The sequence below is a fragment of the Topomyia yanbarensis genome, chromosome 3 (assembly GCF_030247195.1).
Source record: "Topomyia yanbarensis strain Yona2022 chromosome 3, ASM3024719v1, whole genome shotgun sequence".
NCBI classification, from domain to species: domain Eukaryota; kingdom Metazoa; phylum Arthropoda; class Insecta; order Diptera; family Culicidae; genus Topomyia; species Topomyia yanbarensis.
Genome location: NC_080672.1, coordinates 40,232,339 through 40,258,843, shown reverse-complemented (window position 1 = coordinate 40,258,843; position 26,505 = coordinate 40,232,339). Strand labels below are relative to the sequence as shown.

General features: G+C 37.7%; 1 protein-coding gene across 2 annotated transcripts in view; it reads right to left on the bottom strand.

The window, feature by feature from the left end:
- Positions 1 to 26,505, bottom strand: part of LOC131693527 (sodium-dependent transporter bedraggled) — a 346,814-nt gene that overhangs the window by 318,588 nt on the left and 1,721 nt on the right. The gene's annotated exons all lie outside the window — the stretch shown is intronic.

Sequence of the window (26,505 nt, the reverse complement as noted above, 5' to 3'; positions counted from 1 at the left end):
AAAGTTTGTGAGTTTGGAGTATTGTTATTAAATATAATTAGTTTGCCGTCAAAACCTAGCTCGATCATTCCACGACATCGGAAGCTTTTGAACAATCCAGGAAAAATGTTTTCTATTTAATATTTTCCATATCAAGTAATCAAAATGAACTGAATGATATGCTGGAATTGGAAGGAGATGATTTTCGGAAGGCTTGGCTATGAAAACTCTTGGAAAATGTTCCACCTGGCAAGTACCAAAGCGAAAAGACCCACAGCTGTAGCATTTGATATTACTTAAAAAAATATAATTCAACTAGAAAAATGGCCCTTAAATATAATTGTAGCATTCTTATGTCCACGATCTCGTAATAATGAAAATGTACGAATTTATGAACGATGTCTCAAGCGCCAACACACAAACGCAATCTTGAATCGTACTCGTCCGGGAGTTCCGACTTTAAAATACGAAACCTATATACACTAGACAACAAGTCTCAAGGTGCCATAGTTAAAGACTTCAGTGAGATGGGGGAGCTCACTTTTTTTCATCTGAACCGTACGCCTAAAATCATACCTCAGTATGACGGGCCGCGTAAACATTCGAAAGCCGCACGCAAACGGCTACAAGGTTATATAAACGAATTCAAATACGTGAAGCTATACACACACCCACCTGATCAAACACGTTAACATAAAAACGCTTGTACCCTTCACGGTAATTTAAATCTAGTATAGCACGTGAACATGCAATCGCCGTCATTCGCGCAAACCCCTCCCTTAATTCCTAGCAGCCTAGGTCCATGCCTTCTATCTTGGTCTCAAAAAATTCAAATGCACTAGTAATCTCAGGGCGTTATCGCGCGATACTCCAGTGATATGAAGGAACTCATTCCTAGATAAAAAGCGTACACTCAAAATCGCCGTTCGTACAAACATTCAATAGCCTACGCGAAAATGCAAGAATTTACACGGTTGTTCAAAAATTAAAGGGTTGTGTACAGGACACGACCACGGTGACATTAAAAATGTAGCTTTTTTCAAGAGCGTGCAAATGAATTTTATCTATCACACATATCGACTCACGTTCTTGTTCACTCGCCTGTTTTCATATGTTACAATTTGCTATATACCCTCCCCATCAAAACATAATTTATTGAAGGTCTTTTAACGGTAATCTATTAAATAATCAAGTATCTCACTAGGTGATTGGCATTATTTGGCTGATCCATCTATTAAAAATAGGCTGGTCTGTCCAGAAAATATATTCAAAAGAAAAGTTCCATATTGAGAGCTGTGGTGAGGAAGCCCACGCCCGCCAACGGAAATATACAGATTCTCCATGAAATATGAAATTTCATTTTCCATTTAAATTTTCAATAATGTACTAGTGAACTTAAGTAAACAATCTTAAGGTTAAGTATTTCTTGATCGATTAGTGGTTGAAAAAATGAAATTATTTGATAAATTACATTGTTATACAACGTTCGCACTACCAGTTAAAACGGGTTTTTATGCTATCTTGGTGACATTTTTCTTGTTGCTAATTATTAAAACGTGTTATAACTCTGTAGTGTAAACATTGTATTATTAATCCAATTCTGCAGTATTTTTTGTTATATAGGTGTTTTATGTGGTAATAGGACTGACATAATTATATCTTCAGTACAGCGGTTTGTTTCATAATTTAAAACAGATTTATTTTAAAATTTAAATTAGTATACCCAACCGTTCTATTTGTTGTATACTTTAAAACGCAATTAGAACTGTGTTTTAAATACATAGGGTAGGACAGATATTCTGACTGGATAAACTGGGAAAACAATTTTAAGTCCAGTAACGCTTAAGACATGGCTTGAATTTGAATCGAAAAAGAACACCCGCTTAAACTGCTGCTGGGACGGTAAGTTCTGTTTTAAAATTTTCCGTTATGTGCTGTACGAAACAAAAGTGTTTGAAATTAGAAAACAAAAAGTTCTGCTGGGAATGTGATTGTTTCCGATGCAATTACACTCAGATTTTTCACGCAGGGGATACAGGCCGTGTAAATGAAAACTGCGTAAATTAAAAAAAAAACGCGTTAATGAAAACCGCGTAAATTTCAAAATCCGCGTAAAAAACCTAAGTGTACTCTCCTATATAAAATACTACGCTGCTGAACAGTGCAATAACTACAGAAGCACGTTGTCAGATGCCTTACTCATAAAAAACATATACCCGAAATATGAAACATGAAAACCAATAGGCTCTTTACCCTACGCAGCTACAAAGCGCCGTAAACATGGATTAACAAGTTACAACGCACACGCATGCATAAAAATAAATATATTTTTTTCAAACACAACACTCTTAAGCAGCACACACCGTATTGAATTAAATCCAAACCACCCCACCCACCCACTTTGCAAATCATTCTGTGACCAGCACGGTTACCCGAAAAATCCGCACATGGCCACCGCTGCCGAAAATGCATAGCGTCTACCGCTTATTGTAGTGCCCAGACGCTGCAGCCATGATCTTACCCGTTCGACATAAGAACAAAAACTGATTCAAACGGGTACGCGACACCTCTATTTATAAACTAACCGTATATGGTTTAGTCACTTAGGTGCTAGTGTGTGCGAATGCCAACGTTACCGAAAATCGATAGCGCTTATTGCGTCGCCCGGAGACGATGTTGCTCGTATAAGATAAGAGCAACAACTGATTTAAACGGACATGCGTTGCTTCTATTTATGACTTTTCGTGTTTCATTGAGCAACTAAGCTACCCTTTTTTGACGGCTGTGTTTGAGAAATCTGCCTCACGAATGGTAATTTTCCCGTTTTTCGTAAACTTTTTAATTTTACCAATTTCCAAACGTCTACTTTTATTGGGGAGATATTAAATTATTACCAATATTTAAGTTAGGTGTTTCTGAATCGGTTGGTGTATGAATGATTAAAATCCATCTAGTAATATCGGAGTTATAAGCGTGCAAACCTTACATAGTTTCGTTACATGGGAGATAGTTTAGATTTTAGAATGACACCTAGCCCCAGATAGTGGAGTAAGACATTTTTAATGTCAAAAAAATTATACACGCGACACACAGACGCTCACGCTTCAAAACCGTTAAACTACAAATGTTTGAGCCCAACGCAATAATACAACTCTCGTCACAAACGCGAACATACAATTGCGATCATCCATGCAAACCTACGCCCGCGAGGGCGAATGACCTATCGAGGTTAAAGTACCAATATACACTAGACAACAAGTTTCAAGGCGACAAAATCGGCCATTCTAGTAATATGACGGAACTTATCTAAACCGTACATTCAAAATTAAACGTCAGACTCGCGGTTTGCGTGAACATTCAAGAGCTCACGCGTATATCCAAATGACCACACGGTTATGCAATCGAATTTACACGCGAAGTTACATACTCACTAACATATGCGACAAACAAACGCCTACGCTATCAAATACGTTAACATACAAACACTCGGATCCTTTGCGATCATCCACACACTGTTACACCAGCGATCTCGCAAACATGAAAAATACCCCGGTGATTAAGTGAACGTTTTAGCACTTCCAAATTTATAAACGCAGTCTCAAGCGTAAACATATACTTTCAAAAAACGTTACCGTACAGTTTCACTCTTTAACCTATTTCACCCCTGACCAAACCTTTTAAAATAGAAGCCCATTTCAAAACATTGACCTGCAAGATGGCATCATGAGAATAATGGTATTAATTCTTATCGTAGCGAACGGCATATTTTAACTATTTGGTCAAAATATTTAAATCGATCTTGTGTCAAATTTTAAAGTATTTACAAGGAACAGAATGTAACGAAAAGCATGATTTTTTAGAATGTTTCATAAGCGAAGTTTCGCTTAATTTTCATTATTCGCTGTGTGTCGATGTAATTAGTTTGTGGCGTCACGTTTGCTTTTGGTGTGTTGCTCAATCTTCATCGATAAAAGAACGTACACCGATTTGGCATATTTGGTACATAATTAAAGAGCCATGTAGTGCAAATGAAAGAACCAGGCAAATGATAATCGAATGAAATGAATTGCGCTGAATTATGTCGCTAAAAAGAAAGAGATAGTTTCTCGCATTCTTCGAAAACAAGAATATCATCGATACTGAGGGCTTCAATACCATGGCACCGATTCTCACAAAAAGGATTTCTAGGAACCTTCGATTTCGAGCCAGCTATCCAAATTCAAAAAATATAACCCAATTTGCGTGAATGGTTTAAATGACTGGTCGGGACGGATAGTTAAACAGACAACTGTTCATTTGTTTATCTGTGTTAGGGACAATTAAAAAAATATGCTTGTTCCCACAGCTCAGAAAAAAACACTCAAAATTCGATTTTTTTTACTCTCATTTACTGGTTGCTTATTACCACCAAAATCGCAGTTTAGATCCTGCTAAACTAGTTCGCAACCATATTTAGGACTGGTGGTATCTAACGGGGAAAACGAGCGAAAATGGTGAGTGAAGCTAAGCAATCATGTGAAAAAAATTCCCCCAGAGACGAGATTCGAACTCGCAACCTTTGAGATTCCTACCCAATGCATTAACATTATTTGATTGTTTGTGGAAGAATTTGTATTTTTCCGGGAGTACATCTACTTCCACTAAGCTCGGAAATTCCGCACAAATTCCGGACAAATCCGTACAGGTATTTTTTCCGGACATGCGTCAGAAAATCCGTACAGTCCTCCCAAATTCCGTACGGTTGGTCAGCTTATGCATGATATATAGCGGAAATTTATTCGTGAAACATAATTACACGAATACTTTTTCTTCGATATCAGGAAATACGCTGAAGTTAAGTTTCATATTTTTTCGCTGTGCATAAACAATGAGAATAAATAATTTATTGAACAAGATTTGATAGACTAAAAGATACCAATAAATGCGAAAATAAAACATTTTTTCCTCGTGACGATAAGCTTGCTGCAAATAGATAAATTAATTTGCGATCCTTTTCACGAATTGCCAATTTTCAATCCCCTTACGTGATTAAACAGCCAACGTTCCACTTAGACAAAACCATGCGCATTTACCACACACATTATATGCCATGTAGATTAGTTTCCTAGTTGATCAAGTAAACACTAAACAAATTAGTTTGCTCAGTTCAAATATACGTCAGTTCGATTTGCATCAAACCGCGATCCCCTACAACGCCATCTTATTAACGAACATTTAGAATCACATACGACAGAAATGTGCAATTTTGAAAATAATAAAATGAAGACTACAACTTATTTGAAAAATAAAATAGGTTCGGAAGAAGTTATTCACATATCCAAGGTTCATGTTCAAAGATAGCGCTGTTATTGATTTATTATATAAAAATAGGTAACAAGGGACGCGGGCAAAGTTGATCACTGTCTTGTTACATTTTCCGCATGATAACGTCGCTTAACAAATTAAAAATTTATCGACAAACTTCTATTACTCGTCGTTCTAATCCAATTTGGCAGACAGAAAAACTTCCTACTACTACTGTTATATTTTTAAAGTTTTTTTTTTTTTATTTTTCTCTGTTTTAGAAGGTTACGTATCGCCAGGTCGGCGAGCCACTTCCAGAGCTCAAAAACAATTGACATCGCTGCATGAACTTGAAAGAAAACGAAATTCAATTCATGCCCGCTGCGATGAATGAATTTTTTTATTCGTTTCCACCGTCATTCGTTCTCCCGACGCAGCGCTTTCAGGTACGGGCATGTTCGATTTCAGAAGCAAAGTGAATTTTATTTCTATGCTAGCTCTGAGAGGGATTATTGAGCAAAAGTGCACCAGATATAGATTACGCAGTTCACTTATGCTCGAAAATGTAGAAGATGGTAACTTCTGCCTTCAAACTGTCGACATAATAACAAATGAATGCTTTGGTTGGTGAATGAATTTATATTTCCTCTGCACTCAAGCGTTCGATTCTGCATGAAATTTCAGTCAGTTGGAAAGTGAATGAATGAGGGAGGCGTTGAATCTGAATGTCGGTTTCAGTAAATGCAAGCAGAAATAGGTAGCTGATTTTGAATTTTCGTAGCACTGGTCACTTTTGAAGATATTTAATTAAAATGTATCATACCATTCCAAAACAACAACCACCTTGTTTCATTTATGTCCATGTTTCGCTGATCAAATCACCAGAATCCGTTATCCAACAAGAAACCAATCATCATCGAAAACGTAACAAATCTCATTAAATTTTAATCGGACCGTAACTGAAGCACCTTTTCCGTGAAGTGTCTACAAACCACAGCGACTCGAACTCCATCCGTCATCCGGCAGGAAAGAGTGAACCGGATTAAAATTAGCTGCTTGTTTGCATGGTTAAAAAATTGCTCTCCGGCTGATTATCGAGCTCAACATTCCGCTAGACGCATTGTGGTATCGTTAATCAGTTATAGTAATAGAGCAAAATATTTAATAGTAAAAGTGAGAAAAGCACGGCTCATTTTCTATGTTTAATTTTGACTATATAACCAATACGCGGAATCGGCTGCAATGAGTCAGTCCCGGTAAATTTGAAGAACTGGTTTCAATTTGTAGCTTTGAAGCTTCCACCGACAAGGCGGGTGTTGTTCATGCAGCTGGCTATCATTTTCAGGCCGACATGCGCTGTGCTGGCAGGAATCAACGTTCCATGACAGTGCCCCTCCCTGTGCTCACCTTGAAACCTTGAAAGAGTTCTTCGCTCGCGATTTTAGCTCAACCGTTTGCGGTCACTAGCAACGCGAAGCCCAAACTAGGTGTCTTCATAATGCACACGTGTGTTTCTCTCCCTACACTGCACACAGTTGAAATCGACGTGAGCATATCTTATAATTAGTATGGAACAACATAATTGTTGAATTGTAAGGGTCAATACATGAAATAATAACATTCACTCTTCTATAATGGTACGGTGAGCTAAGCCATGCGTCAACGGCGCGCGAGCGGATGTGGTTTCGATTTGGCGCATGGAAGCAGTCCGGTCCATGTCGATTCCGATCACGGACCGTGAATAGGCCGGCTGTAAATGTTGTCATGGTATGCATCGGTTACAAAAGATAGCTCTGAAGTAGACATTGAATTGAGAAACACGAAGGGACTGTATGGAAAAAAGTGTTTTTATACTTACAAGGTTATTTGCATATATTTCAAACAGATTAGGCTGGGGCGCAATACTATTTCGTTGATTACTCGACTAGAACGCGACTACCTAGGAATGTACAGATTCGATGCGGGTGCCGTGTTTTCACTTTAGCTGGAACAAACTATTCAGAAAAAACGGTGAGTGTATGACTACGGCTTTAACGACATTTGAGAAGTAAGATCGGTGCCGAGCCAAACGCTAAAAGATCCATCGACTACTCCAAGCCACCGAACTGTGCAGATCGCACTCATCTGAATTGCGGTTGTGCACCGACCTTACAAAAAGAAATAATTTTCGTTTCTTTCTTTCGTGCTTAAGCTTTTTCCCGTTAACTTGATTTCTTTCGCGATTGGTACACAAACAAAAAAAATGACTACACTAGTCACCTATATTCGACGGGAAGGCAGAAAATTGACGGCAAAGAAAAAATACCAAAAAGCAGAAGTCAATATGGAAGCAATTGGGATCATTTCCGAATGGCGAATTAAACTCCATCTGAGTGAAAAGTGCTGCCTATCGGCTGCCTTTTGGCGGATCGTGACATTCGACTGTTGTGTTCCGACTTACCGTGTATGCTCAAACTGACGAAAGTCACGTACACGAACCTAAGGCACGGCGAAACGTCTCCGCGTATGTATTGAAACAAAAACAACTCCGCGAGCCACAAAACTTGTAAACTTGCAAACTTGATTTGCGCATTTTTCGTTGACTGAAAGTCGCAGTGGAATCGTAAAATGCGTAGCCGAACCGAACAACAAAAACAAAAAAATCGGAAAATAAAAGTTAGTTTTTGGTTCAGGTGGAGCCGAAAGTCGTGAGCGTCTTTAGCCCGCTACCGTCGCCGCCGCTGCCGTCTAGGGTTAGGTTAGGACCAGAAAAATGTGCAAACGTGTGCGCGGGGCAGAAGACCTTGATACAAATATACAGCCAATGCAATGTGCTGATGAAGATTTGTGCCCGCTTTTAATTGGCGTACCTGCCTAGTGGAGCAAAGAAGAATTGTGTGTGAAGCCTAATTGGCAGTAAAAAACAAAACTGCACACATAGCAATTTTTTGGTAATTGACAATTAACATATGTACATAGCATCACCGATGGAAGTTAATTGCACTAATTGCTCGGTTAAGGGTGGGATGGGTCAGAGGAATGGTGGATAGGTTAATGAATTGAACGCGAGTTTAACACATTTTTGTTGCCCATTTGGTGGTGAAGGGTCAGAGTGAGCTGAAGAATGCTAATGGCTAATAAACATACCGCGGAAAAGGAATGCGTTGCTTGAGACTTTACTGGGACAGTAGAACACCGACCGTGTGAACAACATAGCCCGGAGTCGAAAGAGCAATTTTACTAATCCGAATATAGTGTGCACAAGTATTGAAAAAGTATAACACTGGGATCACTGGTAGTCTTATGGAAACATACCGGGAGTACGTGCCCCATCTATTCAGTCAGACGTTGTTTCAGTAGAAAGATGATATTTCTAAACGCGCTGAGGAAACATTTGTTTCCTCTTCAACTGCATCTTGAGGGTCGTTAATTTCTATCTCGCTTCCTTCTACAGATCCATGTCAGAATTGTTTGAACTACCTTGATGTTTGCTATTAGATGCTCTTTTATGCTCTCACCCTTGCGTGTCATGAATATGAACCCACTATATTTGGTAACAGCTTCCTCACTAATAGTTTATATTTCATGCTATGTATGAGGAAATGGGTCGGATCATCTGCATTCTCATTATAAACCATTTGAAACACTTGTGAAGTAGTTTCTCCAAATCCAGAAGTGTTGCCATATCATATAGCCAATCGTTTTCCCATCACCTATGTACATGGAGATTTCGATTTTCAAGATGTCACACACAATGCAAAACGAATCTTTTCGTCTGGCCCAATATGTCGAATGTTATTAATACCGATTGACTGACATGATTGAACTGGATATATGCGACCTTCAACTAATATTCAGTTTTACGCGAAAAAACCGCAAGTTAATATCCACAGCGTTTGGCCGAAGTACCTCATCTTGCTTATGCGAGTCATTCATCTCGATAGATCACCACGACAAAAAGAAAAGTAACGATTTCCTGTATTCTGGACAATGCACACAAGATAAAAGCAACTGTTTCTATCGTTCGACTGAGTATCGTGATCGTTGTCTTTGATGGTTAGAAGTAGACTGATGATCTCTTCATTTTGAAGACGGTTAATTTACGATGAAAGCAAAACTTTAACAAAATATAGCGAGGTTTTGAAATTTTTCATGATAAACCCAATGTGCGGCTATAAAATCTACAATATAAAGTGAAGCAATCATATGTTTACCCGAGCAAACGAAAAGTCCATAATACCCCCATGCTCATGGGGTTTGACATGGGTGTTTAAAATGTAAAATGTATTCAACCCATCAAAACACCATCACCATGGTCCGGTAGATCCCATATAAAATACCATATGCTGGTGTATTTATGGGTTATTGAGACCAATTTATGGTGTCTTGATGGTTGTGAATTTTGGCACGGACCATGTCTTTTCAAGGGGCTATGTGGTGTTTGAACCCATGAGTATTTGCTCGAGCATCGTTTCACTTGAAGCGTAGCAATTGAACAAGTCGGTTTAGGTTAACGGTTGACCCACCTTTTCTTGTTAACATGGTGGTTTTAAAGCGATGATTCACCACTGCAGGATTTTCACCGTCAAAATCTTACGCGGAGAGAAATTTTGGGAGATCTTTACAACCGCCATTTTGTATTTTTGCTCAAAATTTTGCAAGAGGTCAAACATATATCTAAATCATCGACAAACAGACGTAACACGAGCTGAATTTTCATCGCCCACAGAAAAAAGGTCGATTTAAATTATGAAAAAATGCACCATCTCGCCGAGCGTGGCGCTAGTGCAGCGATTTTGAGACAGCCAATGCGTCACTTAGTTTCTGCACACTCCCGAAAACCAGGATGAAGAGAAAAATGGTGGCAACATTCGTCACTTTTGAGTGTACTAGTTTTATACATGTAAAATTAAACATGGCGTCCTCGACCCTGGAAATAAACATAAAGATCCTAACGAGCATCCTGATTTTTTGGCACACGATGAAAAGAGAAAAAAAAGCCGAGCTTCATTTCGGATCTTTCCACTCGAACACTTAGGAACACTTTTAATGATCGAAACACCTTTGGCCACAGGAAATCCCACTACGTCATTTCCTTACGTTTTTCTTCATCATATCTTTTGTTTTATCGATTTTATCGAAGAAAAGTGACAACTGTGCTAATACGTAGAAAAATGTGGCCATCTGTACCGCCTTGCCCGAAAATATTACCGCCATTCTCATCTTATGCAAACCAAAACAAACAAAATGGTCCGGAAACGTGAAATGTATTCCCGTCGAAGTGTTCGAGGCAGGAATTGTTCCAAATCATTTCACAGTATTAGGATATCACCAATTTAACTAGTTCAATGTATCGAAAGTAGCCGGATATATGCAATGAATTCGAATTTGTCTGTCCCTGGAACTGATGGAGAAATTCAACGTTGGCGGGTTATAGGAGCTACGAATACTGAAGACAGGCTCAGACCATATTCAATCTAGATATATTTAATGATCCGTTGCAACCCAACAGGGGGTAAAACATCAAGTCCTGGAATTGTTATCCATGATACTAACTGCATATAGTACATCGAGCATACTTTGCACTCAATATCATTGAAAAGGAAAGTAGTGCCATGGACTCGTATACTGAATCATCGTGGCGAACCTTCAATTTAGAATTTTATAAAATTGAATTCTCCCATGGCCTACATGATGGTCAATGAAAGCATTGATGCGAATGTTATTTATACTGATATTGGCGTTTGGCAAGGAAATTTTAAGGGGTTGATCCAATGATGACTTCGATAGCACGGCCAACTTTTTAAAAATAGGCTACATAGCCTTGCACTTATAAGAAGTAAAAGTAAACGACAGCCTGAAAATAAAATAAAGAGTACCCGAGTTCCTGGGACTCTAAAAGAGCGACGGAAAAGTATAGTAAATAAAGACAAAAATCATTGATGCGACCAATGAACGACAAGAATTGATTTCTTCACAGGAAAATAAAAACAATGTTGACGTTGCTTAATTTCCCATAACAATAAACACGTTTTAGAAATGCAGTCGTTGCTCTGCATTCATTAACATTTGCCAATTGCAATCATTATCGCATGAAAAATCGAAGTGCGCAACATAGGCAACTTTTCTATTTCGCTGTTCAAATTTAACAGCTGCTACCACCTTTCATTTATCATCTTTCATATGACAAGCGGTGTTGGCATTGTTGCCAGGACTTCGGTTGAAAAAAAAATGGTCATGGCTGCCAGAATCACATTTTGTGTAATGTTTTCAACAGCTGTCGCTAGTATATCGTGGATGATGCTTTTTTTTAAATTTTCTTCAACCTGTTTCGTCTGTTTGTCTGTGTCTAAATATACGCAAGAGGCTATAATGTGTTGGATTGTTGTTTTGTTTAAAAAAAATCACGGGGTTTCTGGTTTGAGTGGTCGTATAAAGAGTAGGAACATCAATAGTGTACTAGCTTCTAGCTGAAATCTAGCTGAATCGACTAGTAAGTTAAACAGATCTCTCTTTCAATCCCCTTTCTAAATAGTAATACGAGAAAACAAAAAAAAATCTTCGCAGACATTTGTAAAAAAAACACTCCCCTCTCGTAGATCTCATGAGTCTACGTGGTTTACGACCCTTTGCTTTGTATGCCGGTCTGGATGATTTGGAAAAAATCAAATGCTTGAGTTGGTCCTTATAATTTGAATATGTGGCTTTCGGGCATTTTTTTTCTACACACTCAATTCGGCTCGGCAATTTTCCAACAACCGTGGAATCAGTAAATTTAGAAACTGATATCTCAGTCAAGTGAGACTTGTTAGCTGATCTTCGGAGAAATATTTTCCAAGTCTCTGCTATCAAACGTCACATTTACATAAATCTCAGCAAAAAAATGTTTACTGAGATTTCAACTGTTGAGATTTCGGCAAAAGACGCGAAAAAAGCTGGAGCTGTAGAGCCAGGGTCTCGGAAGGACTCAGCGTCACTCACTACAATTGCAGACGAGATGGGAAATATCACCCACTAAAACACTCCTTAAGACAATTGGAGCGGGCCGAAATACGATTGTGATATTGAGTGTACGGTTCAGATATGTGCGGGCGTAGGGACTTTACGATCGCGTGAGAATGAACGTTCATTTGTGCGCGCTTGAGACCGCGCTAACCAGATTATGTGTTAAACCGTTCCCTAAATTATCGGGGCGCTTTTTGTGCTTGCGATATCATCTTGGGCGTAGTTGTGCGTGGATGATCGCGATTGCTTGTTCGTTTTTGTGTATCATCGCGAAGAGTTCGGGCGTTTGTAAGTTAAGGGATTCAATCGTGTGGGCGTTTTTATGTTAAGTGGGCATTTGTATGTCGCGTGGACGTTTGTATACCGCGTGTGCTAGCGTACATAATTTCGATTTTATAACCATGTGTCGATTTGCATATTCGCGTGGGTCTTTGAATGGTCGTGCGGACACTGAATCTGATACTTGACACACCACTAAAGTTCCCGGTCATGTCGCTCTGGAGGGCGTTGTAGTTTTCCAGTGAATATGAGCGTAATTTTGTTATTTGTCCAACTGAAGACATTGACCTAGGCTGATAAGACCGAAGGTAGAAATTTCCGGACGTGAGCGATGCATTATCGTGCGAATATAGGCGTTTGTAACTTCCCGCTTGAGATACCGTTTATAAGTTTTTTTTTCGAGAGTTGTCCTACTGGAGCTGTAGAGCTAGGTTCTCGGAAGGGCTCCCCGTCAGAATCACATACTACAATTTGCAGACGAGACAGGCAATGTCGCCCAATAAAACACTGCATTAGGCCAATTGTAGCGGGCCGTGATTCTGAATGTGATATTCATTGTACGGTTCAGGTATGTGCGGACGTAGGGACTCGCGATCGCATGTATCATCGCGAAGGGTTCGAGCATTTGTACGTTAACGTGTTCGATCGCGTGTACGTTTGTATGTCGCGTGTGCTAACGTGTATGTAACCTCGCGTATATAAAATCAATTTTATAACCGTGTGCATTTCGCATATTCGCGTGTGTTCTTTGGATAATCGTGCGCGGACCGTGAATCTAATACTTTATATTTGGTGTACGGCTCAGATGCTAAATGGAAGTGAGATCTTCCATATCACGAGTTCCCGGCGATGTCGCCGTAGAGCGTGTGGTCTAGTGGATATGAGCTTTATTTTTTGATTGGCCCAACTGAATGTATGGACCTAAATTACTAGAATGAAGGCTAAAGATTTCCGGACGTGACCGATTCATGATCGCGCGCGTTTGCGGATTCGCGTTCGTAACTTCGTAAGTACTAAAACGTTCACATAATTACCGGAGTCTTATCAAGTTTGCGCGATAGCGGGCATAGGTGTGCGTAGATGATCGCGAAGGGCTTAAGCGTTCGTATGTTGACGTGTTTGTCGCGTGTGCTCGCGTGTATGTGACTTCGCGTGTATAAATTCGATTTTGAAACCCTGCGGCCATTCATATATTCGCGGACCGTCATTCTGATATTTAGTTTGGTGTACGGATCACATTCTGACAGGGAGTGAGTTATCCCATATCACTAGAGTTCCCGGTCATGTCACCATGGAACGTTTTGTCTAGTGGATATGGGAGCAATTTTTTTTTAATTCTTCAATTTCATTTATTTTTTTTTAAATTAACATGGACCTAGACTGTTGGTACCGAGGATAGAGACATCCGGACGATTCCGATTCATGATGGCGCGAACGCGGGTGTTTGTAGATTAACGCTTGAGATCGCGTTGGTAAGTTTATGAGCGCTGAGACGTTAACCTTATCACCGGGGTATAATCATGCTTGCGAGTTGGTGGGCGTAGGTTGTTTAAAAAATCGCGAGGGGTTCTAACGTTTGTACGCTAACGTGATTTTCTAACATATTTGCGTGTGTTGTGTGTTCTTGAATGGTCGCGCGAACCGTGAGTCTGATATTAAATTTTCGGTGTGCGGCCAGAATTCTGGCAGAGAGTGGGATCCCTTATATCGATAAGCTTCCCGGTTATGTCGCCATGAGACGTGCCGCCGAATAGGTATGAGCGTATTTGCCCAATTGGTCCAGCTGAAGGCATGGACCCAGGCTTCTGGGATCAAGGGTAGACCTCCGGACGTGACCGATTCGTAATCGCGCGCGCGAGGGCATTTTTGTAGGTTCCCGCTTGAGACCGCGTTTGAGAATGTGTGAGTGTTAAGATGTTGGCTATCACCATCTTTGCTGACCCAGCTGAAGGCGAGAGTAGAATGGCAGTATAGGATTCGAAAAGAAGAGATAAAAGACAATATATGAGAGACGCAATAGATAAAACAGGTACAAGATACAGCTAAAGTTATGATCATAACATGAAAGACATACATTAGTACTTAAAACACTACTAATGCTTGAATACCCAACCACCACACATAGCACATCCTTTCTCAATTATCTATTTGTTACTAGTTGATTGTTGTTTATGAGCGGGTGAATAGAAGAAAGATAAAGAACAGGAAAAAAGGCTCCTATCAGCCCTCCCGGCCTCCTCGATACACCAGTATGTTTAAGAGAAGGTTCCATCCATAAGAGATTGTCATCTCTGTTTCTGAAAACAGATTCGATTATAAACGAGTGTTACTCGCCATCTTCACGAGCCAGAGCGACAGAGCGATTTAAGAGATAAAAACACCCACCTTCAGTCTGATCATCTCTTATAGATGACAGTCCATCGATCCGAATCGAATGACTCGATCACTATGCTCAAGATCAAATGAGTCCCCGAACAACCGAACCAGCATGTTCTTCCATTTGAAAGTAGAAACATCCATATCAGCCGCCCGCCAAAACACTCGATCGAATGATTATTAGTCATGAGATTCAGAGGTCAATGAACCAGCACTCGCTCGGATCTCCCACTCTTATCGACCAAGCAAGAGTACGCGCCCATTAGGCTCATCACCCAAGCCCAGGGATTTTTATAATACATACTATTTGCAGTAAAAATATCATTTTCTTATAGAATATGACTCTAAATGCCATTTCAAATTAAAATGTTCATAACAAATGTTGATTGCGCCCGAGTAAAAGTTCTGCGGTCAATTATCGGTGGCAAAACACTTATTGGACTTCTTAAACCAGAAATGTAACGATTATACAAATAAAATTTCATGTCTGTTTAAATTCTAATATCATCCTATAAAATATTAACATTTGAATGGCTTCCCATATTAAACAACCATTTTTCAACGTTAATATGGGAATGAAGAAATATTACAAGTACCACTGCCATACTTATATATTGAATCAACTACCCAACCAATGAAAACAATTACGTCTTATCTCTCCCGAAACAGCCTACTGCTCCAAATAACTTTCCATCCAGATGCACGGTATGCTCTAAATACTGCCACATTATTTCGTAGGTTGCCCTGACCACATCAAAAGTTTACATTCCCAATCTATGTCCCTCGGGATCACAGGTCACCAACACCATGTGCGCAGTCACCCGAATAGAATAACCAGGCGCACACCGTCAGTGAAAGCACATTTTACATCTTCACAAACAGTTGCCGCACTCTCCGAAAATTAGACCCGCCGCCTCATAACACGTTTTATGTGTCAATTTAAAGTATTTTTACGGAATGACGTGGTGGGGCAGGGGGAGATTTCGAAAAGCACCAGAAGAAGCAACCATAAAAAAACTATTCCATTCCCATTCCGACCCTCTCTCTTTGACTGGCCAACAAAGCATAAATCACATCACGAAGTTGAGCCAACCGTGTTGAGTGATCGTGGCGTTTCTTGGAAAAGAAAAATGGTGAAATTGCTATTTAAGTATTTTCTTGTTAGCTTATGATTTGCTGGGGTTCTATAGGAAAATTACATTTTGATTCAGCTTAGTGTGCTAAACACTTTGACAAAATAGACACTACAAAAACAAATTTTGGTTTATTCTAATATTTCTGATACTCTTGTACAAAAGTTTGTATAACCCTGCAGATATCTACATTTAGCCGACTGTACGGTGATCCAATGACACTTTCGTTTTTTTTGACATTTTACTACAATGATCTAGTTAATCAAACTTAGGTGTAGACGATTTAGCTAAAATTTTTGAGTTAAAACTCATTGCACTATCAGAGTTTTTTATACGAATAACAAAAGTATAAATTAATGGTAAGACACAATCACACCGCTAGGTGGTTTGACAAAGGTTAGTTTTCTCCCGACTTACACTTTGATTCAGCTTAGAGCACACCATAATCGTATATGATTGCTACGCTACACGCCTTCGAAGCGGGGCAAAAGCTGAACTGATTCTCATTTCCATTGAACTCCTATCTCCACAGCAGTGCTGTATACCATGTAGGTGTACATATTGTATATATACACACACTGAATGTTGATAATTGTCGTTGCAGTCTGTCAGTGCCAGGCCACGGTAGCCGTTTAAAATGAATGGGAACGCGAGAAAGCTGCAGATTTTTTTTTATTTCGACGTTATGCTTTCCTTTCCTCGCGAACTATCTTTTTTTCAACGCTTTTGATATACGATACGGTTTTATCATATGTCGGAAGGCGATGGGGTTTACCCGGCCCCGTAGTGGAAATAATTGAAATAACAAATCATCTGCCAGACCGTGCCACGGGATGGCATGCTTGGTTAAGTTTTGTACACAGCAAAACTACGAAAATCGTCTCTGCGAGCTCCTCTGGCCGCGCTCAACGTTCGGAATTGCATCATTTTAGCTTGCTCTGAAAGTGAGGTTAGCTTGTCACAATATACAATCAGATAGCGGAAGATGAATCGGTACTAAACGCATGCAGTTTAAACCATACGATCTACCAGCTCCAGATACGAACGCAAGATTGCTTTTCCTCTGTCTAGCAGCCACGCGTTGCATGCAATCGACTATCGATAGTCCTACACGCTAGCAGCAGCGCCGCTAAGCAACGACACTGACTTTGAAATCTAAAACCGCCCTTGCTTGTTTATCAAAAACATACAACCTTCTTAGCATTTAATCATCGGGTGAATGTTGCATTATTTGTTTGTTACTGCATTTGTATGTATATAGCTACATATGTATACACATCAATATCTACGTTAACGTAAATCGCTGCTGACGAGTAGCTCCACCAGACAGTCAGTCAGACGGACCACCTGTCAGACTGCAGTTTAGCTGTAGATAGATAGCTAGATAGATAGTCGTAGCTGTAAACTTTTAAATGCAACAAAGTTTTACAGCACGTGTTTCACTGACCGGCCGTCGGGACAGCAGCAGGCCTGTATAAAGCGCGTAACGTGACTTTTTACCATCATCATCATTTGTTACTCATTGACAATCTGTTTTTTTTATTGTTGTGAATTTTCTCAGCATCTACCTATAAAACTGGGAATTTGACAATTAACTTATTGACGTTTCGTTATCAGAGCAGCATTCTCAAACGTTGAACTAGTTGATATAATTTTCTGCTATTTGCATAATCAGTTCTAATCCGCCGCTTTGCTAATATTTCAACGGGCGTGTAAAATGTATCATGAGTAAGGCTTATCGACAGAATTCCGATATCATCGTGTGATCAGATCTAGCTTCAACTGTTGCCACACCCTTAGTCAGTTCCGAAGTGAGAAAAAACCTCGCTTTGGTGCTGCTTTTTTCGTACAACCGCTTACCATAACTGGCATATTGAAATGCACAGGTTCCCATTATGGTAGCAACCCAAAATGGTTGGGTGTTTACTTTGTAGCCAACGATTGTTTGGTACATACTCCCATGCAATACCGACGCTATAGGGCAAATTAGATCCAGCTGTTAAATTTAATTTATCGCATAAGACAAACTCATCTTCAATTCGATTGTAACAAGACGTCCAAGTGTCGGTCCTACCAGACGTATTTTGAAAAATCGAATATTAGATGCCTTGTTAGAAATGAATAGAATATGTGTATGACTTACTCGACAAAAATATTTTATCGTAGGACGTAGGTTGATCGGTCGGATTTGGAACAAGTGATCAGATTATTTGCATGTTGCGCCACACCATTCGTAGCCTGCCAAGGGCGCCAACCCTAGGGAGCGCTAAAATCTTGAACCACTTTCTAAAATAAAATTTAAAAATATTTGGAATAGGTCACAAAATAAGTCAAAGTCGGTGTTCCACTTCTAGGTACTCCTAAATTTTTGTTTGCAAGTCGAAGGGGCGCAAATCTGGGGCGAGATTATGAAACCATTTCGAATCGACTTTTTCATACAAGCTTGCATACAATAAACCTTTCGTTTCGAGATGCGCAATGCCACCCCTGAGTCTGCACCAAAGGTGCCAGAAGACAAAACTACGGCTCTGCCAATCCCATTCAGATTTCTTCAAAAATCTAAATGTAAAGTGTATAAAAAATCCACGTGTTTGACTTGTGTGACACGAAAATTTTAAAATGCAAAAACATCAAATTAAAAAAAAAGATGAAAATTATTACCAACTTTATCGCTCATTTTCATAGAAACATAAATGAGAAAGACCAGCTGTAGCCAAGAGTATGAAAAGAGCTAAATCGATTATCATCAAGGGAGCGAACATTAAATCGATTGCCTCACCTGGGTTCGATTCCCAACCCTGCGTGTAGGGTTTGAGATTTTCCTACACAGATTTTTTAACCCGAAAAAAGAAGCGAATGACCTTACGGTTCAAACGTCATACCGTGAGAATTGAAGTTTCCTCGGTGTCGGGAGGAGTTCCGGAATAACACAAACCGGTGCCCAATCTAAGCCCACCCAGCCCAGCGCTAAGTTCAATCTCTGGTTGAAATTAGCGCCATTTGCGATTTTTAGTGTTCCTGAAAGCGCTACTCCTCGTTTGATCGCGAACTACTAAGATCAGAGTCGGTTTGGTTAGGTTTTGTTTCAGTGCTTCCGCATGCTGTTATATTTGGAGGCCCTCTCATCTGCCTATAGATTTTAGATTACAGTAGCAAAGGGATATCAGAGTAGCACTTTTCCTGAGCCAAGAGATCTTAATATTTTGTCGTGGTGAATAATGTAGCTCTCTTCAGTTTTTCTGCAAAAGAGTCAGATTTTCCCGGTACTGTTTGTACGCGAAGCGTGGTAATAGATCATGTTTACTTTCCCCACAATAGGCACCCAGGTAACTACCAAGCATTAGTATTGGCTGTAAAGTAGCACATTATTTGAATTTCAGATGTTCATTGCAGTGCACAGTGGTCCAGAATGCAAATTTAGCAGGAATTTTGAGATTTTACTAAAACTAAACAACTTAGCCTTATTAAGTCTTTGGAGAAGTTCTCGTAGTTTATGAGCCCCCTCTTTTTGTTAAAACAACAGTTAGGGTGGTTCTAATTTTACCAAGATCAAAAAATTAACTTTTTAATCATTCTAGCTAGAGCCAAACGACCTTCAGCGAAGTTGTAGAACGACAAGTTTTGGAAAAGTTTGCTGAAGACATGTAAGCTCTATCTGTCATACTTTTTATTTTACAATAAATTTAAAGTTGGAGTTTAGGGTGTTTCTGCGAAATACAGTTTTATTCCAATAACTTTTGCTGTATTCATTAAAAACTGAAGTAGTCTTCAGACAACTTTAGGATTGTTTCAAGGCGAATAATTTGTTTCATGGCACTATATGTCTAGCTATTTGCGTTGAAAAGTTATGAGCACTTTTTCGCCAAAAATGGGGTTGTTTTGAATAACAATATCACTCATTTGGGGCAAATAAAAGATATTTCTTTTTGAACTATAAATAAGGTCATGATTAGAGTTATAATTGAGCAAAAAATGGCGAACACGATATTTTTTAAAATTTCATAAAATTGATTTAAAAAATTCTATTTTTGAAATATTAAGTGCTTATAACTTCTGAACAATAAAAGCTAGAGTTTTGATGTATTAGAAGAAAATGTTCGTCTTCAAAAACTCTGAAAAATATCTAAAGGATAGGTTGTAAAAAAATAAAAACTGAAAAAGTTGTATTAAAAATTTGGTTTTTCATGAATTGTCTCTTTGTAATATGTTTAAATTACTTTCACGGTGAACAATATAAAAAATGTAGTTTCATTTTCATGATCAAATATTGCACTTTACAATACTTTTCTATTATTTTAAATAGTGAGTAGGATGGTTCTAAATTTTTTAAAATCAGAAAAATAACTTTTTAATGGTTCGAGATAGAGTTTCGCTGTCTTCCACAAAATTGAAGATAATGAAATTTTGAAAAACTTTGTCGAAGACACTGAAACTCTATGTCCTATACTTTTCATTTTACAAGAAATTTACCAAAAAAAATTAGGGTGTTTCTTAAAACATGGTTTTCTTTGTATAACTTTTGTTTTGATTTTTCATTAAGATCACTTTAGAAATACTTTCAGATATTTTGAAGGAGAACAATTTGAACCTCTAGCTCGTTAGAAAGTTATATATACTTTTTACTAAAAATAAACAATTTTTTGAGTAAATATTGCAAGATATAAAAAAATTCGTGTTTGCCATTTTTTGGTAATCTATACTACAAAGCATGCTATTTCATATGAAAGCAACAGTATTCAATGTTGAGTACCCGAATCGAAGATACTTCTAATTGAAAAAGTGTTATTTTTTATATAAAAGTTCTTATAACTTTAAAACGAAAAAAGTTAAGTAGTTGGTGTTTTAAAGCAAATTATGCGCCCTAAAATGATCTTTAATTTGTCCAAGGGGTACTTTAGCGTAAAATAAAAACTTCAAAAGTTATAGAAATAAAACCGTTTTTTAAGGAACACCCTAAAGCTTACATTTGAATTTCTCGTGCAATGGAAAATATAAAAGCTAAAGCTTTCATGTCTTCAGCAAATTTGTCTAAAATGTGTTGCTCTACAACTTCATCGAAGACAGTAAAGCTCTATCTCAAACCGTTAAAAAGTTCTATTGTAAATATTGCTAAATTTAGAACCACCCTTGCATCGGTTTAAACAAAAAGAAGGGCCTTGCAAAGTACAACAACTTTGTCAAACATGTTGTAAGGCTAAGTCATTTAATTTTAGCAAAAAGTTAAAATTCCTGCTAAATTTGCATTCTGGACCACTGTGCAGTGTCTTGTATTTGTATGCTTAACCGTTGATAATCAGCATTCAATTCTATTTTAAAACCGCTTGTTAGTAAACAGCATTTTGAATACAAAACAGCAGTAAAAAATAATTATCATGACAGTGTACTAATGCAGTCTTATCTTTTGCTAAAAGCGTTTTTTAAGTAGCATTTAAAACTAGTCGTTGATCACGCCGTAAATCTCTACTTGGTAAGTGGGAATGCAGACACGGTAGTTCTTTATAAAATATTTGTCATCAGGAAGGTCATTTACCGCTTTAGATAGGATATCACAACGCAGAGCTTATCTGGGCACACTTTCGAGATATCGCTGCTGAATATTTATGTGTGGGTCTATTTCAGACAAATTCATTCATGTGCGGTCCTAGAGCTCGACACAAAGTGGATAGTTGAGGAGACAGCAATTACGGAGGATATAAGAAATTGGAAGACGAACGAGGCGATAGAACATTAAAAATGTGTCTTTTCTTGGGGTATGTCTGGATGCTCAAAAATCGATTACAAATAGAAAAACGAATGTGTAAAAATTTTAATAACAGCAGATCACAAAAGCATCTTTGTTTTACACTGGTAATTCAGCTTTAATATTATGCACCGTAAACAGGAATCCACCCACTTGCCCAGCAAAAAAAAATTGCCACGATGCAATCATGCTGGTATGGGAATGAACTGAAACCAATATCAACATATAACTGAGACCCTCTTTTACACAAAGTATTGATTCATTTATTGAATCAATACTTTGAATCTACAGCTCAACATTGATGGTAGGAATTTACATGAAATGAACAATAGTCAAGGAGTCTTTTGGAAATTGCGGTTTCAGTGTTTTTACAAGTTTTCAACTATCGAAAAAAGTTGGCGGGTTGAAAACTCTAACAAATCGTTTGCTCGGTTAACCGAGCTGCATGTACAGTGTCCCGGAAAAATTCTTCGTCTGTCGCCTTCACACACCTAGTGTCAACTGATCTCATAGTCTTCTGAAAAAATGCGTCGACCGTCTGCAATCACCGCAATGATGATATTACAGACAAATTACAGTACAGACACACCTATAGACATAGCCAACTTTTTGTTCGAGAGTTGTCCTACTGGAGCTGTAGAGCGAGGTTCTCGAAAGGGCTCCCCGTCAGAATCACACACTACAGTTGCAGACGAGACGAGAAATGTCACCCTGTAAAACACTGCCTAAGGCCAATTGCATCGGACCCCGATTCTGAATGTGATATTCAATGTACGGCGTTAGTACAGATAAGTGCGGGCGTAGGGACTTCGCGATCGCGTGTATCATCGCAAAGCGCCCGAGCGTTTGTACGTCAACGTGTTCGATGGCGTGTGCGTTTATATGTCGCGTGTGCTAACGTTATGTAACTTCGCGTGGATAAATTCTATTTTATAACTGTGTGTGCATTCACATATCCGCGTGTGTCCTTGGAGGATCGCGCGGACCGTGAATCTGATACTTAATTTTCGGTGTACGGCTCAAATGGTAGAAAATATTCAGTTCTTCCATATCACTAGAGTTACTGGTCATTTTGTCATGGAGCGTATTGTCTAGTAGATATGAGTGTCATTTTTTGGTCCCCTAAAGGCATGGACCTAGGCTACTATAGCAGAGAGTAGGGAGTTCCGGACGGAACCGATTCATTATAGTGCGCACGGGAGTTTGTAGTTTCGCTTGAGATAGCGTTTGTAAATGTTTATAAGATTATCGCAGGCGCAGGTGTGCGTGGATGATCGCGAAAGGCCCAAGTGTTTGTATGTTAACGTGTTTGTCGTGTGTATTTAACTTCGCGTGAATAAATCCGATTTTATACCCATGTGGCCATTCACATATTGACATGTGTTCTTGAATGATTGCGCGGACCGTGAATCTGATGCTTAATTTTCAGTGTACGATTCAGATACTAGAATAGAGTTCCCCACATCACGGGAGTTACCGGTCATAACGCTATGGAACGTGTTGTCTAGTGGATATGATCAGAATTTTTATTAATCCAACCGAAGCCATGAGTCTAGACTGACTGGATCGAGAGTAGCGACTTGGGTTAATGCTTGAGATTGCGTTTGTAAATTTATAAGTGCTAAAACGTTCACTCAATTACCGGGACGTTATACTGTATTGTATTGTATTGTATTGTATTGTATTGTATTGTATTGTATTGTATTGTATTGTATTGTATTGTATTGTATTGTATTGTATTGTATTGTATTGTATTGTATTGTATTGTATTGTATTGTATTGTATTGTATTGTATTGTATTGTATTGTATTGTATTGTATTGTATTGTATTGTATTGTATTGTATTGTATTGTATTGTATTGTATTGTATTGTATTGTATTGTATTGTATTGTATTGTATTGTATTGTATTGTATTGTATTGTATTGTATTGTATTGTATTGTATTGTATTGTATTGTATTGTATTGTATTGTATTGTATTGTATTGTATTGTATTGTATTGTATTGTATTGTATTGTATTGTATTGTATTGTATTGTATTGTATTGTATTGTATTGTATTGTATTGTATTGTATTGTATTGTATTGTATTGTATTGTATTGTATTGTATTGTATTGTATTGTATTGTATTGTATTGTATTGTATTGTATTGTATTGTATTGTATTGTATTGTATTGTATTGTATTGTATTGTATTGTATTGTATTGTATTGTATTGTATTGTATTGTATTGTATTGTATTGTATTGTATTGTATTGTATTGTATTGTATTGTATTGTATTGTATTGTATTGTATTGTATTGTATTGTATTGTATTGTATTGTATTGTATTGTATTGTATTGTATTGTATTGTATTGTATTGTATTGTATTGTATTGTATTGTATTGTATTGTATTGTATTGTATTGTATTGTATTGTATTGTATTGTATTGTATTGTATTGTATTGTATTGTATTGTATTGTATTGTATTGTATTGTATTGTATTGTATTGTATTGTATTGTATTGTATTGTATTGTATTGTATTGTATTGTATTGTATTGTATTGTATTGTATTGTATTGTATTGTATTGTATTGTATTGTATTGTATTGTATTGTATTGTATTGTATTGTATTGTATTGTATTGTATTGTATTGTATTGTATTGTATTGTATTGTATTGTATTGTATTGTATTGTATTGTATTGTATTGCATTGTATTGTTTATTAAGGCTTAAGGCTCCATGGATCATTCGCCCTGGCGTAAGTGTGTGTGGATGATTGTAATTGCATGTTCGCGTTTGTGACCAGATTTGCGTCATCGCGAAGGACATAAGCGTTTGTACATTTCGAACGAAGAAAGGAGCACATATAACATGCAATCAAACTACTTGAACTGGTCTATGTTAATTTACCATTAACGAGAATTGCATTCTACTAGAATTTTATCATACTATGTTAGCCGAATATGGAAGATTCACGTACCTCGGTAATTTAATCATTCCTAAATTCATCCAATCTTATCTTTCCGAATAAATCGAATCGAATGCTTGAAATAAAAACCAGAGAAAATGTGACCAACGAATTCTAGGATGTAACAAATTGCATGCGAAACAATAAATTACCCACTATTCTATCGTATACGCCAGCTCTGCATCCATTCACTGACCCATCTGTCACAAATACTCCGACGAACACATACGACGAATTTCGCGCCAACTCGAACAAATGTTGGCAGCACCCTCTCAGATTTTAATGAACCTTTCTTTGCATGGGAACTTTGTCACAAAAAGTCACTTTGCATACTTTGTTTTTCCAATCTAGATGATCTAGACTGTCTTCTGAAAAGGGTAAAACTTTGCTTTACCATTTTTTCCAAATGGCTATAGTCGAAAAATGACAAATCCAACAAAAAATATTGTAGGAGTGATTTTCACAAAATCAGTCCAATTTTTGAATAAAAATATTGAAAAAATTCTTTATCAACTCCTACACTGAAAAAAATTGATTTTAAAAATGTAAAGTCGATTTAAAAAATCTTATTTTTTTGAAAATTTTGTTCCAAGGTAGGCAATTATGTTCCCTTCCTACCGTCAAAAATTCAAGTTGAGCACATTCAAGGAAAAAAGTTATTTGAAAAAAACTTTTCCTAACTAACCTAACTAACTAACTAACTAATTAACTAACTAACCTAACAAACTAACTAACCCAACAAACTAACTAACCTAACTAACTAACTAATTAACTAACTAACCTAACTAACTGATTAACTAATTAACCTAACTAACTAACCTAACGAAGTAACTAGCCTAACTAACTAGCTAACCTAACAAAACTTAGTTAGGTTCGTTGGGTTAGCTAGTAGTTTGGTTAGTTAGTTAATTAGGTTAGTTTGTTAGTTATTTAGTTAGGTTAGTAAGTTAGGTTAGTTAGTTAGTTAGTTAGTAGCAGCTTCTACACTGACTTTCATTGGTTTAGTTTTCGATAAAAATACGCTGAAAAAACCAGTTTTGTTAAGGAAAAGTTTTTTTCAAATAACTTTTTTTCCTTGAATGTGCCCAATTTGAATTTTTGACGGTAGATAGGGAATATATTTACCTATCTTGGAACAAAGTTTCATCCAAATCAAATATGTTTTTTGTAAATCAACTTTAAATTTTTGAAATCGATTTTTTTCTGTGTAGGAGTCGATGAAGAATTTTTTAAATATTTTTATTAAAAAATTGGACTAATTTTGTGAAAATCGCTCATACAACATTTTTTGTAGGAGAGTCTTACAGTGGCATGGGAAACCTTCCTACTCTGCAGCAGTTTACACGTGTTCGACTATAGGGGCCCCTTAGTTTAGTAGTACCCAGGGACACGGAGTAGTCTTAAGACGGCCCTGCAATTATGAGTAAGGAACAACGTCATAAAACTCAAGCTGTGCTACGAATGATTTCCTATCGATAGAAACAAGCACTACAAGCAGTGAAAAATCACATAATGCAACACTGCCTATGATCGCAAATCAGTCCCATAAAGATAGGAAATCCCATAGAAAATGGGACAAATATGCGATCATTGACAGACTAGCACAATTCTTTATTCGTTTATATAGATACTATAGCATCAAATGATACTTATACAATATAAAAAATCAATGGCTCAGTTAAGCTAACGCATAGCGCCGTGCCAATTGTTCGAAATCAATAATAAAATAATAGTTATAAGAGCACTTTCCAATTTGGCTGTCAAGTTGTTTACTGAAGA